We start from the raw sequence: 12,948 nt of genomic DNA, 5'->3' as shown, positions 1-12,948 counted from the left end.
TCACTCTTAGTACTTGCCTGTCACAAATCACTACCGACACTTCTCCACCCACTCCATCCTGCCTGTACTTTCTCCACCCACTCCATCCTGCCTGTACTCTCTTCACGTCTCTTCCACACTCACCATTACTCAGAACTGCTGATCCCAAGTATTTAAAAACTATCTATCTACCTTCACCACTTCTACTCCTTGCATCCTTACCATTCCTCTATCCTCCCTCTCATTCACACATTCTGTCTTAGTCCTGCTGACCTTCCATTCCTCTTCTCTCTAGAGCATATCTCTACCTCTCCAGGGTCTCTTCCCCCTATTCCCTACAGATCACAATGTCATCTGCAAACATCATAGTCCATGGAGACTCCTGTCTGATCTAGTTTGTAACCTGTCCATCATCATTGCAAATAAGAAAGGGCTCAGAGCTGGTCCTTGATGTACTCCCACCTCCACCTTAAACGTACCAGTCACTCCGACTGCAGACCTCACCACTGTCACACTACCCATCACACATATCCTTTGCCACTCTTACATACTTCTGACACTCCAGACTTCCTCATACAATACCACAATTCCTCTCTAGGCACCCTGTCATATGCTTTCGCCAAGTCCACAAAGACACAATGCAACTCCTGACCTTTTCTGTACTTCAACACACTCAGAGCAAACATTGCATCTGTAGTGCTCTTTCCTGGTATAAAACCATACTGATGATCACTAATCAATATGACCAATTCAAGGTAAACCTTAAATTGCGTAGACTTCTAAAAATCTCTTAATTCATAGTCCCCTCCCAGAAAATAAAAAGGTAATCAACAAAATGACGAAAAATAAAATAGCCAGTTTAAAAGGGCCATTCATTAAGTACTCCACTTCCAACGTGGCCATAACTACATTAGCGTAGTTGTTGGCACTTGTGGTGCCCATTGCTATTCCATTTAATTGCCAGTACACTTCCATCTCTAAACATAAAAATATTATTTTCCAACACTAGACCTAATAAAACACTAATCAATTTGATCTTTTCAGAACAAACAGAATGCTCTGTAAGAAATCTGATGACATTGTTAATGCCCAGAACATTCGGGATCAAAGTAGAGACACTACATTCAGGGTAACCAACAAACTGGGATCCCTCGCTGTGTTTAGAGTGTGTACATACAAGTCTCTCAAAAAATGTTCAGTGTCTCAGTATGTATTCTGATTTTAATAAAAGGGGTCTAAGATGATCTTCAATATAAATGGACAAATTCCATATACCAATCCCTACCCGCTACTATGGGTCTCATAGGTGAGTTTTCTCTAATCCTGTATTATTGGCGTGGTGGGTTGTATTGTAAAATACTTCCATAAATCAAGCAAGGTCTATCCAATTTTTGGATAACAAGTCATTTAACCTACTTTTCACATTTCCTATCATTAATTTCACTTGAACTTGTGATATTTTCTTGTAAAAGTCAATAACTTGTACATGGTTTCATCATAATGTATTTTACCAAAAATAACTATAGGGCCACCCTTGTTCGCGGGCCGAATCACTAAGTTTGCATCACTTTGTAGGTTTTTAAATGCCTTATTTTCTTCCTTTGTTAAAAAGCATTGTGAAAACTTGTTTCAACAAGGATTTTAAATGCATATGACACCTATGCGCATCTTCAATACATAATTGTTCAAAAGCATTAACTAAAGAGTTAATTCTGGGAACATACGTACTCTGCTTTTTATATGTCTATCTGCATTAAAAACCATCATCTCAGTTCAAACTGTGAACAGTCAGCTGTAGGAATAAAAGACTCCTTTCTGAAGAACATTCTGTTCATACTGCGATAATGAATGGCTGGAGAGATTCCATACTAGGTCTTTCTGTTGCTGAAAAAAACTTATGTTCTGCAAATTTTCCCCTGTTATGTCCTGTTTGCGCTTCATTCGGCTGTGACTTCGGCTCCTTCCTCTTGAATAAACGACCCCCTGCACTGGCAGCCTCTCGTTCGTTGGTAGCGGAAAAGTATTTCTGAATGACACGTGGTTGTAAAAATTTACATGTGGTCAGGGTATTTACAGTAGAAGCATTCGGTTTATCCGCCTGATGGATCTGAGCTGTCACTAGCATGGTATGGAATCTCTCCAGCCATTCATTATCACAGTATGAACTGAATGTTCTAAAAAGGAAAAAAGGAAATACAATGAACTAGCCATTTAGAAATTGTTTAGTCAGTGGCATCCCCTCTTTGTACGAAACAGTTGCTACTTTTCGTGGTAAAATCCAAGTTAAAAATTGCAGGATTCTCTCTCCTTATTCTGAGAGTTTGGGAAAAAAGTAGACATGTAGACAGTTTGATTTAAAGACATATGAGGAGTATGACAACTGCTGGCTTAAAGGGTGGCATTATGCTCCTTCAGCACAAAGTTAAAGTCCCAGTCTGGGGTCACTTTTTCTAGAGGGCATGAAGTGCAAAATGCCTTTCGAGAACTGTTAAAGTGGAGATCTGGATGCTGGGGAAGGGGATCCAAAGACAGGCAGGCTAAAATAGCTGATAAATATATATTCAATGTCAGAAACCGCTCCAGTGGTAAAGACAGCTTAGACAAATAATGCAGGACCTTAGCTGTACCAGCCAAGTTTGGGCCTTGTCCCTCCTTTGTCACCACAGGAGGAAACTTTTCCATTTAGCTAGATAGGATTTCCTAGTACTTTGCTTCATAGCTTCCCTCATGCTGTTAAGCACATTCTATGAATAAAAAGTTAGTTAATCATAGCCCAGTAAAATTCTCTTTAATGCAGTCAAGTATGACAGAGTAGATCTAGGTATACTAAGGAACCCTTGATCCACATCAAGGCTTTCATGTGCAACCGTTGCAACAGTATTTTCCCCTTACCATTAGTAAGAGGGAGAACCAATGATATCTCACCTAGAAATGAGGTATTAGCATCACTTTTGGCTTCTCTTACCTTGTGAGCTACCATGTGAGCTACCATGCAGAGCAAAGGTATGGGAGGGAATGCAACAAAAAAATCCCCAGTTCAAGGAGAAAGAAAGAAAACAGCCCAAGCCCTCGTGTGGTGCTCTCGAGCAGCATTTTTCTTCTTAGGACTCACTTGCTTAAAGAAGCAAAAAACAAACAGATTTGTACAATTTTACTAGACTAACGACCGGCGGGGTCTTTAAAAGCCTGCCCATGCAACCCAAACCAGTTTTGCTTCAGAGTACCACAGGCATCCATTTGATGTCAATAAGGGCATAGCTAAAGGTTATGTGAAAAGGGTACGTTAGTGAGGTATTACTTTGTCAGCTTTTGTCCATCAAAAACATGGGGGCAAGACTGGGAGTGACTATACATGCTCCCATCCAATGCTCAAGGTTTCTTTTGAACAGGGTCAGGGATGAACTTTGCTTCACATGGATGGGAAGCCTACTCCATAGTACAGGGATCCTTAGGCATACTGCTCTCTGCAGCAGGTTCTACTTGTATCACAAGCAAAGTTCAAGTCCTTGACAGAGTGTTTCTAGTGTGGTTTATTTTGCAGATGTGCAAGAGCTCCATTAGAACTAGGTCTGAGGATGCCTTGTATGCCAAGCAGAGATTGCCTCTCAGTAACCTATAGCAGTCTAAATAGAGAGACAGGGCCTCAAGGCAAATCTTTGTAGGGCAGACTATTCATACCCTGGATTCTCCTGGTGAGGAACTTTTGTGGGCACTCCAACTGTTGCAAGTGTCTGGTTAAGTACAAGCCAAAAGGGGCACTATACTCAATGATGGTCCGATAAGAGCCAAGTAGAGTGGTACTATAACTTCCTTGGACCTGGAGATGCCATACAATTACTTACAAGAGTGTACACAGAATGATTTTCCTTACTATCCTGCTCGAAGGCCAGATTACCATCGACATAAGTTCCCAGATCTCTACTGGGTCAACTCTTAGAAGTATTTTATTGCTGCAGTAATTAACTTGTGTGGGCAATTTCCTAAAAGGCATTATAATGCATTTCTTAGCATTGAGTTTTAATTCATGGCTTTGGTACCAGCCATTTGTCTGTGCTAGCCCTTCCTGCAGGAGGTTACCATTGTTGGGAGATTTAGGAAAGCTTCCAATTTACAGTCTTGCAAAACTGGTGAGTCAGAGGCATTTAACATTGGCCTTGACTTCTGACACGTAGGGCCCATCATGGAGCCTTGAGGTACTCCGCTGGTGACTGATATCTTGGTGAAGATCTCCCCAATCCTGACTTCTCTGGTAAAATCTGCGAGTCAGACAGCAATCCAGCAAGTGAAGTAGGGATTTATGCCTATATTGGACAGTCAAAAATACCCTAGTGGGTTACTGCAGTGAATGCCTTGGCCAGGTCAAGGCAGTCTGTATGCACCAGTTTCCTACCATTCCTTGTCTTGGTGACCCCTCTCAAAGACGTCCACCAGGTTAAGTAGGAAAGACCTTCCCTTAAAGCCAAACTGACATGGGTCCAGTGTCTGTAGGCTGCCAATGTCCTTGTTTACATGATAATTTGTTCCATGGCTTTGCATATTAGACTTTTAGAGTGATGGCTCTAGTTCCCAGTGATGGCACACCCTTAAGGGGGATGACTGTCAAGGTCCTTCATTCACTTGGTACATAGCTCGTTTTGAGACTGCAGATGGAGTGCCTTAAGTGGTCTTGATAGGTCAGACTATTTAGGGGTTAATAGAGGATATTGTCAAGGCCCAATGAAGCAAGGTTTAATAGAGGATATTGTCAAGGCCCAATGAAGCAAGATTTTCGGCTTTAGCAAATGCTGTCAGGACCTGCTCCCTGCTGAGAGTTACAGGGGATATGCTAGAAGGGATTTTACAGGGGCAGTAAGGGGGGGGGGGTTTTGAAGTCAGAGGTAAGTTTATAATTGCTACATTGCCCTGGTCAGAGAAAGTGGTACCATTCTCCACCAGTTCAGCACACTGCTGTGTGTTACTTTTATGGTTCCTGACATAACCGAAGGCCTTGACTGACCTTAGTCCGAGAGGTTATCCTGACCTTGTAGCTGGCCTTGTTGGACTTGGACCTCTTGGTTTCTTGTTCAGTTGAATCAGAGTTGCTCTTTTTTTTTTTTTTTTTTATTATAATTTATTTTGCTATACACACCCTATTGAGGTAAGGATTGCACCAGTATGGTCTCTTTTTAGGGTTAAGTTTTCAGCTTACTTCTGAAAGCTACAGCAGCCTCAATGCAGCCATTTAAATCTTTCCACAGTGTTTGTGAATAATTCTGCATAGGCAGCTGTGTTCTTGGGGAGCCATGAATTTTGACAACCTGTCACTTAACAGGACAGAAAATGGTGTAGAATAATTCCCAACTGTTATGGGTTTACTTGGGTTATCATTTATTTAATTTATTTATTTTACATTTGTTAACCGGGATGGTCCGACTGGCTACATGTCCTTTTTCAGCGGAGGCCCGGGGAGAAAAGCTCCAGCAGAGTTACATTGATAATTAGGAACAGTAAATGAGCTGAAAGAACTTAACAAAAAACATAGGCTATTTACATACAAGTACAAGACTGCCATTACTATTTCTGAGATTACTACAAATGTAACATTAATAACATATTAGCAAGGACGGTAGGCAGTATAATGACAGAGTTAGACAGGATACATATTTCTTTATCACAGTATACAAAGTACATATCATCTTAGCTAGTTGTTTATGTTTTAGTTAATGGCACAGAGCTAGTCTGGGTTTGAGCAAGGACATAGCCAGTGTGACTTGAAGTGGAGTTTTAGACTATTTTTGAATTGACTTAGAGAAGTTGCAAGCGTGATGTTATTTGGGAGAGAGTTCCATATTTTACCAATGGTGTTGGCAAATAGCGCGTCACCACCTAGGTTGAGAGATTTAGTTGTTTGGACAAGGAGTCTGTTTGCTGAGCAAAGGCAGCTTAGATTGGAGTAGGGAGTCATTAAGTTTTTTAGTGCTGGGGTATTCTCAGGTTGTTTACGGATTTTGAAGGCCTCTATGAGTTGGGCCTGGTGAAGAAGGTGTGGGAATTCTATCCATCCAAGCTTTTTCAGGTTAGTACAGTGGTGTGTTCTGTAGGGTAGGCCTGTAACGAACCTGGCAATGTGATTATAGCAGGATGAGAGCTTGGCCAGATCAGATTTGTTAAGGTGAGTGAGGACAGGAGAGGCATATAGTAGGGTAGAGAGAAGGTGTGAACAGGCTGTGGCTGCCCTGGCATTCGGGGTAAGGAAGGCTTTAATTCTATATAGGGTCCCAAGTTTCTTGTTGACTGACTTAATGGCTTGGTTGATATGTATATCAAATCTGAGTTTATTGTCAATGTTTACTCCTAATAGCTTTGTATAGGTGTCTGGGGAGATGGTCCCATTATTGGATTTTATAGTGAAGTTTTCAGTCTGAGATCTATTGGTTGGGTAGAAGAGAAGTAACTTGGTTTTGTTTGGATTTAAGATCAGGAGATGGTTGGCAAGCCAGTTTTCGACTTTGGTGAAGCTATGTTGGGTAGTAGTTAGTAGATTTGCAAGAGAGGCATTGGAACATATTATAGTAGAGTCATCTGCATATTGAATGCAGGTGGCTTCAGGGATGACTGTTTGGATGTCGTTTATGAAGACTGAAAAGAGGAGAGGTCCTAATATGGAACCTTGAGGAACTCCTATGGTATTTGGTAGTAGGCAGGAGAGCTTGTTTTGCCACATTACTGCTTGTCATCTCCCAGTGAGGTAAGCTTGAAACCAGTCAAGGGCTGGAGTATCTAGATACAGGGTTTTTTTAAAGTATATAGAAGTAACTGATGGTTTACCATATCGAAGGCTTTCGATAGGTCCAGGAAGAGAGCGGAGGATATTTTTTTATTATTCCGGTTAAGATTAATGTTTTCAGTAAAAGAGAGGAGGGCAGTGGTTGTACTATGATGGGGTCTGAATCCATGTTGAGAGTCTGTGAGCAGTTTATTTTGGGTTAGATAGAGCATTAGTTGGTTGTGCATGCACTTTTCCATAATTTTGGCAAGTGGTGATAGTATGGCTATAGGTCTATAGTTGGATAGTTCTGTGGATGAACCTCCTTTGTGGAGTGGAATAACATAGGATATTTTCCAAATTGAGGGGATTGAGGCCTCTGTTAGTTAGGATTGAGATCAATTTGCAGGTATGACATCTGCAGCAATTTGCAGGTATTCAGCCGGCAGAAGATCGGCTGAAAGGGTGGTTGGCTTCAGTTTTTTCAAAAGGGATCTGATAAAGGATGTGGACACTGGCTGGAAGTTAAAAGAGAGTGGTGAGTCGGGTATAGTGTTTATAGAAGTGTGGGGAGGAGAAAGTTGGTTAGCTAATGACTGGATGGTTTCTGTGAAGAAAGTATTGAATGAATTGGCTATATCTTCTTGGCTCGTCAGATAATGTTCCTGGGGTCGGAGTAGTGGATTTGCCTGGTTGGAGAAGTTTATTTATGCCTGCCCAGTACTTTTGAGGGTTATTCTGATGTTTTTGTTGCAGATTGTAGAAGTAATTTTTCTTATCTAGTATGATGGCTTTTTTAGTCTCATTTCTAAGTTGTTGGAATTTGATACGATCTAGGGGTAGTTTGGTAGTGAGCCATTTATCCCACGCTTTGTCTCTAGTTATTTTGGTTTTGGTGTCTGTTGTTAGCCAGGGTGCTAGCTAAGTTTTAATTCTTATTGAGCGTTTAGGGGCATGCGAGTCAAGTATAGTAAGGAATGAATTGTTAAATTATGACACTGCCTCATCAAGGGGAAGGAACTTTAGTTTTGTCCAGTTACATGATTTGAGTTAAGTTGAAATTTAGTTGGGTCAAAGTTTTTCTTGGATCTGATAGACATAAGAATAGGTAAGCTTGTACAATTAATTTTGTCTTTCGTGATGTATGTGAGCAGGTGATCACTAAGATCATTAGGGAGAGTTCCAGACAATTCTGGGGATGACTGTTGGTGAGTATCCAGTCTAGTATACTCTCTTTTTGGCTATTGTTACCTGTACGTGTGGTTGATGATATTATCGGAGAGAATCCATGTAGGTTAACAGGGATGGGGTTGGACTGTGCTGTGCATTGGTTCCAGTCAATATTAACATCGCCCAGGACAATGGTTTCTTGAGGGTAGTTGTTGGCTATCCAATGTAGAATGACCTCTAGTGTTTCTACATTGTTCCCGGGGGAATATAGGTGACAATTAGGTTAATGCCCTTATGATTATTTAGTAGAATTTTTAGAGCTAGTATTTCAGCGTTAGAGACCTGGGGTGGTTGTATAGGGTTAGTTATGATGTTAAGTGTGCTATTATATAAGACTGCTACTCCACCTCCTCTTTTCTTTACTCTATCTGCCCTAAGTATATTGTAACCAGGAGGTAGGATCTCATGGTCTTTGGTTGATGGCCGGAGCCATGTTTCAGATAGACACATTATGTTGGGGAGGTATGTGGCTAGTACAGCATGCAGGCTATGTATCTTATTGTTTAGGCTTCTAATGTTTAAGTGGCATATTAGGAGGGAGTTGACCAGTCGGTGGGAGAGTGGTGGGCTGGTAGGATTTTGAGTTAAGGTTGGGCCTGGATTAGGATGGATGTCCCCATCTTTGGTTATGTTTTTTCTTTTTTTTAGAAATGACATAAAAACTAAAAAAGAAACAAGTGCCTTATACAAACACACCACTTTTTGTCATTTTACTCCATCTTTCAAATTTGGAATTATTGACAAAGTGGATGTGGAAATTAGAGGAGGAGACCCCAAAAACATTTTGTTACAGAAGGAAATAAGATGGCAATTGAGATTAAAATCAAATATTTTTCCAGGTTTAAACGAATATATTAACATCAAAGCTAACAGTTTGAATTTGTTTAAGTCCCTTCCAGAAAAAAATACATATTTATATAAAAAAATACATATTTATATAAATACAAGTTTATATTTATTTTCCAATACAGAATTTTTAATTCAACGATGTTTTTAACATTTCTGTGAAATCAACATCTGGTGTTTACATTATAAAATGTGTTTTTAAAAAGGGTTATTTCAGCCTTTTTCAGGCTTCAGGGTTTTGAAGTACTAACATTTGCACCTGATTTACCCTGTTATTTTAAGACTTTGAATTGATTAATTGTTTTATTGAAAGTAAAACCTTACTGGACAAATATTATTATTTAAAGTTTTCAGTAACAGTGGGATTTTATCTGATGAAGTTTGTATTTTTACAGACGAAAGCGCTCATGTCAATTGTTTCTTTTATTAAAGGAATTGGCCTTCTACGGGTGAACTGTGACTTATTATATGTTTTTTCTTAGATACGCTAGTAGTCTAATAACTATGAATAGTAGTTTTAGTTCATATTTGGATTTTGGTGTTGGAGTGGTTTTTTTAGAAGCAAGTGGTTGGAATTTATAATTTTTGGGGTAGTGTAGTAGTGGGCAAGTTCCGCAGTCAGTGGAGGAAGGGGGGTCTTGGCTTGGCATTTTGGATAAGAGAAACCTACGAATGTGAGATTTTCATAGCTAGTAAGAAAGTATGGCAGAATTAAGAGTGGTAAGATAAGAGGAAGGAGTTTATAATTACTTATAGACATGTTATATGTCATCAATGGGTGGGGTCAATGTGCTTCAGAGGAATAATAGTGGTTAAACAGTAAAGTGGTGGGGGGGGGGGAGGAAATTGGAGAGGAAGTTGTGTAGGTTGGAGAGGAAGTAGGGGTGTGGCCTAGTGGCTATAAATGTAGACACAGTGGGGGTGGGATAAGGGGGCAGGGAGGGGAGCGGAGCAAACCAGAGCGGAGCGAGGGCGAAGCGCAGCGGGGCTAACCCAGTCCCAGTGTTTGGTCCTATGAGTGGGGTAAATAGTCTGATAGTGTAAGTAAGCAGATTGGAGTACAGGCTTGAAATTCAACAAACATATACAGTTGTAAAATGTCTAATACAATTCAACATAAATAGGCATTTACAGTTGTAAAACACTTACTGGAGAGACACTGAGCCTTCATGGGGCCTGTAGCAGAGTGGATTGTAGTTTTACAAATGGTGCCTGCCACTGGTAATATTTATTAACTCTGGGATTGTCTTAAGGTAATAAACAGGGAAGGGGAGGGGAGAACAAGGGTGTGAGCAGGCAGTTCTTTGTACTGCTGCTAATGAGCACTTTTATTTTAAAAGGAGGCAACTTTGTGATCTGACCTCACCAGTCAGGATGGGATTTTTTTTTTTTGGGGGGGGGGGGGGGTTGTGCAACTCTCACCCATGTTGCTGAATACTAGACCTGGTACGTTAGATCCTCTGGTTGCTGCATGCACTAACTGGCCACGGTATTTATGCTGACAAAGTCCAGGAAATGCTGCACCTGTGAGTTAGAGGATGTGTACCTTTCTCAGTCTGTTAGTCACCCATGACAAGGGTGGATGGCAAGTGCCTTTAGCAAGTTTGAGCATGAGCTGTAAGATTCCTGGGTCATAGAGGGTGACCTACAACTTGCTAGAATATAAGGAACCTCATCTATGGTGATTTGGACGAGGATGAATTTCAGGGCATCATCCTGTTTAACCAACCTGGAGGTGTATTTGTTGCTAACAGACACCTCCACTTTTTTTCCTTGCCTGTGGTGCTGCTATTGGTCTGTGTAGAAGACACACCCATCTCTGGTACAACCCACCTATTCCTGAAGTGCATGAAGGTGTCAATGTCTTAACATTACTTTGGGGATGAGGTCTATTCTAGTCCTGTTTAATAGATCTGCCAGATGTTTTTTTTATGGGCTGGCCTGGATCATCTGTGCCTCCATCGCCTCCTCCCAAGCTGTACAGTCAGCCTGCAAGGTGAACAGACATCTCAAATTGCCATATCGTCCTTTATCACATTTAGTACTCCTGGTTTTCACGGTGACGAACATTGAAGGCCAGGATGATCACTGCTTTCAGACTGGATTTTGGAAGGCTCAGAGACAGCGAGAAAAGTCCAGCTTCTGGAAAACAATCTAGGATGCAATTAGAAGCCCTCTATAGCTCTAACTGGAATTGTGCCTAAACAAGGCAACCATCCAGGGAAAAGGTATACACCGATACCCTTGGTCCTAGAATGCACAATTACTGACCCCAGACACTTTGTATAACCTCTTGGTGCAGTGGCAGGTAAAAAGACAGGAACCCCCTAGTTTTAATCTGACACAGGACGTGTCAAGACAGGCATCCTTTGAAGCCAGAGTCATCATATGTGCCTGGGGAGATAGGAAAGCTCGAAAGCTCGAAGAGTTGACATTCTGAACTCTGGAACTCAGAGACCTTGTTTAGCTTTCACAATTACAGAACAGGTCTCCAGGATTTAGCTTTTCTTAGCACTAAGAATAATCATGAATAAAATCTTTGGCTTCCTGCTCCCTGGACACCCTTTTCCATGCCCCCTTGTCACAGTACATCCTTCACTGTTCATGGATACTTAACAAGGCTATTAATCATGGTACTGCTGAGACTTTACATTTTGCATAAAAATAATCTAGAGATGGGCTGACAGATACCTGGAGACATTGGCAGACTTCCCTTTTCCATGAGGGACATGGATGCAAAACAGAGGGGGGATTTGCAGTTGCCCATCCATTCATCCAAATTACGTTTGAATAAAGTAAGAGCAGCACTTTTGTTCTGTGTAAGCAGTATTCCCACAGATACAAATCTATTCCTCCAACATGTTCCATTTACTTTGCAAAAGAGACAGACATCCCTGTCTGAAAAATCAGAGACTTATAGCAGTGTCACTGTAAATAAATGCAGCAAAAGCGAAATCAGATTTATAATGCTTAGGCTGTGTAATTACAGGAACCCAAATCACATTCTGGATGAAGAGAATGCAAAAAAATTATTATGATACCCATTTCAGCATATAATAAATTAATATAATAAATGAGTGATTCAGATGCATTAGTAGTGCAAAGAACATCAAAATATTAAAAACATTTGTTTTATGGTAGCGCTCTTTTAAATACACCAAAAAGTTCCATTTTAATGTAAAAGAATCCTCATGACCTGTTTATTACAATGTTAAAGTGATCAATGTAATATAATACAGACCATCTCAAATACAGTACAGATAAAGTGTCTAACTTCAAAGAAGGGCTGCTCTGTATAGATTCACAGCTTTAAGGATAATCAGCTAGCTAGATTGAGTATGTATGGCCACATGGTACACAGCTTTCCAGAGACTTGGCCAAACCCAATGTCCTGTAATTAAAGGAAACAAAAAGGATGATCAGACTTATGAATGGCCTTAGTTTTATCCAAATAGTACCAGAGCTGTCTGTGCAAATCCATGGTATGCAGGACCCTCTCACTAGCAAACTGAGAAAGGAAAAAGAAAGGGAAATGTACCAACTTATGAACAACTCATTTACTACCTTGAGCATAAAAGGATAAGTACAAAGGGACACCAGACTCTTGTGGAGAAAAAAAAAAAGGAATGGCCATAAGGGGCTGGAGCTCAAACTCTCCGAGCAGAAGCAAGAGCCAGCAACAAAACAGTCTTCTAGGTACGTTTCAAAGAAGCAGAATTGGCAGGTTCAAAAAGGAGAGCTCAATTCTGCCAAAACAAAATTAATGTTCCAAGGGGGAATCCTAATATGCAGGACACCTTTAAGAAATTGTTTGAACTCAAAATGAGAAACCAATGGAAGATTCAAGGGCAGACAAGCAAGCCTGGCAAATGGTCCATAACAGAAAAATAGGCCAAGTCAGACAGGAACAACCTCACAAATGGAGAGGACCAGAAGGACACTCACTGAAAAGGGCCCTGGTTATGAACATAACACCAGACAAAAAATGTTTTCCATTTGGACAATATTTTCTGATTGAGGGGCTCCTGTATAATCCTGACCACATCGTCTGGTGCCTGAAAGATCAAAACCCTACCACCCATAGTGCCAACTGAAGAGTGGACAAGTTAGGATGGATGAGAGACCCCTTGTCCTGTGTGTGAAAAGAT

The sequence above is a fragment of the Protopterus annectens genome, chromosome 1.part2, assembly GCF_019279795.1.
Source record: "Protopterus annectens isolate FY-2018-M chromosome 1.part2, PAN1.0, whole genome shotgun sequence".
Taxonomy (NCBI): domain Eukaryota; kingdom Metazoa; phylum Chordata; order Ceratodontiformes; family Protopteridae; genus Protopterus; species Protopterus annectens.
The sequence above is the reverse complement of the archived record's forward strand: the minus strand, read 5'-3'. Positions refer to the sequence as shown.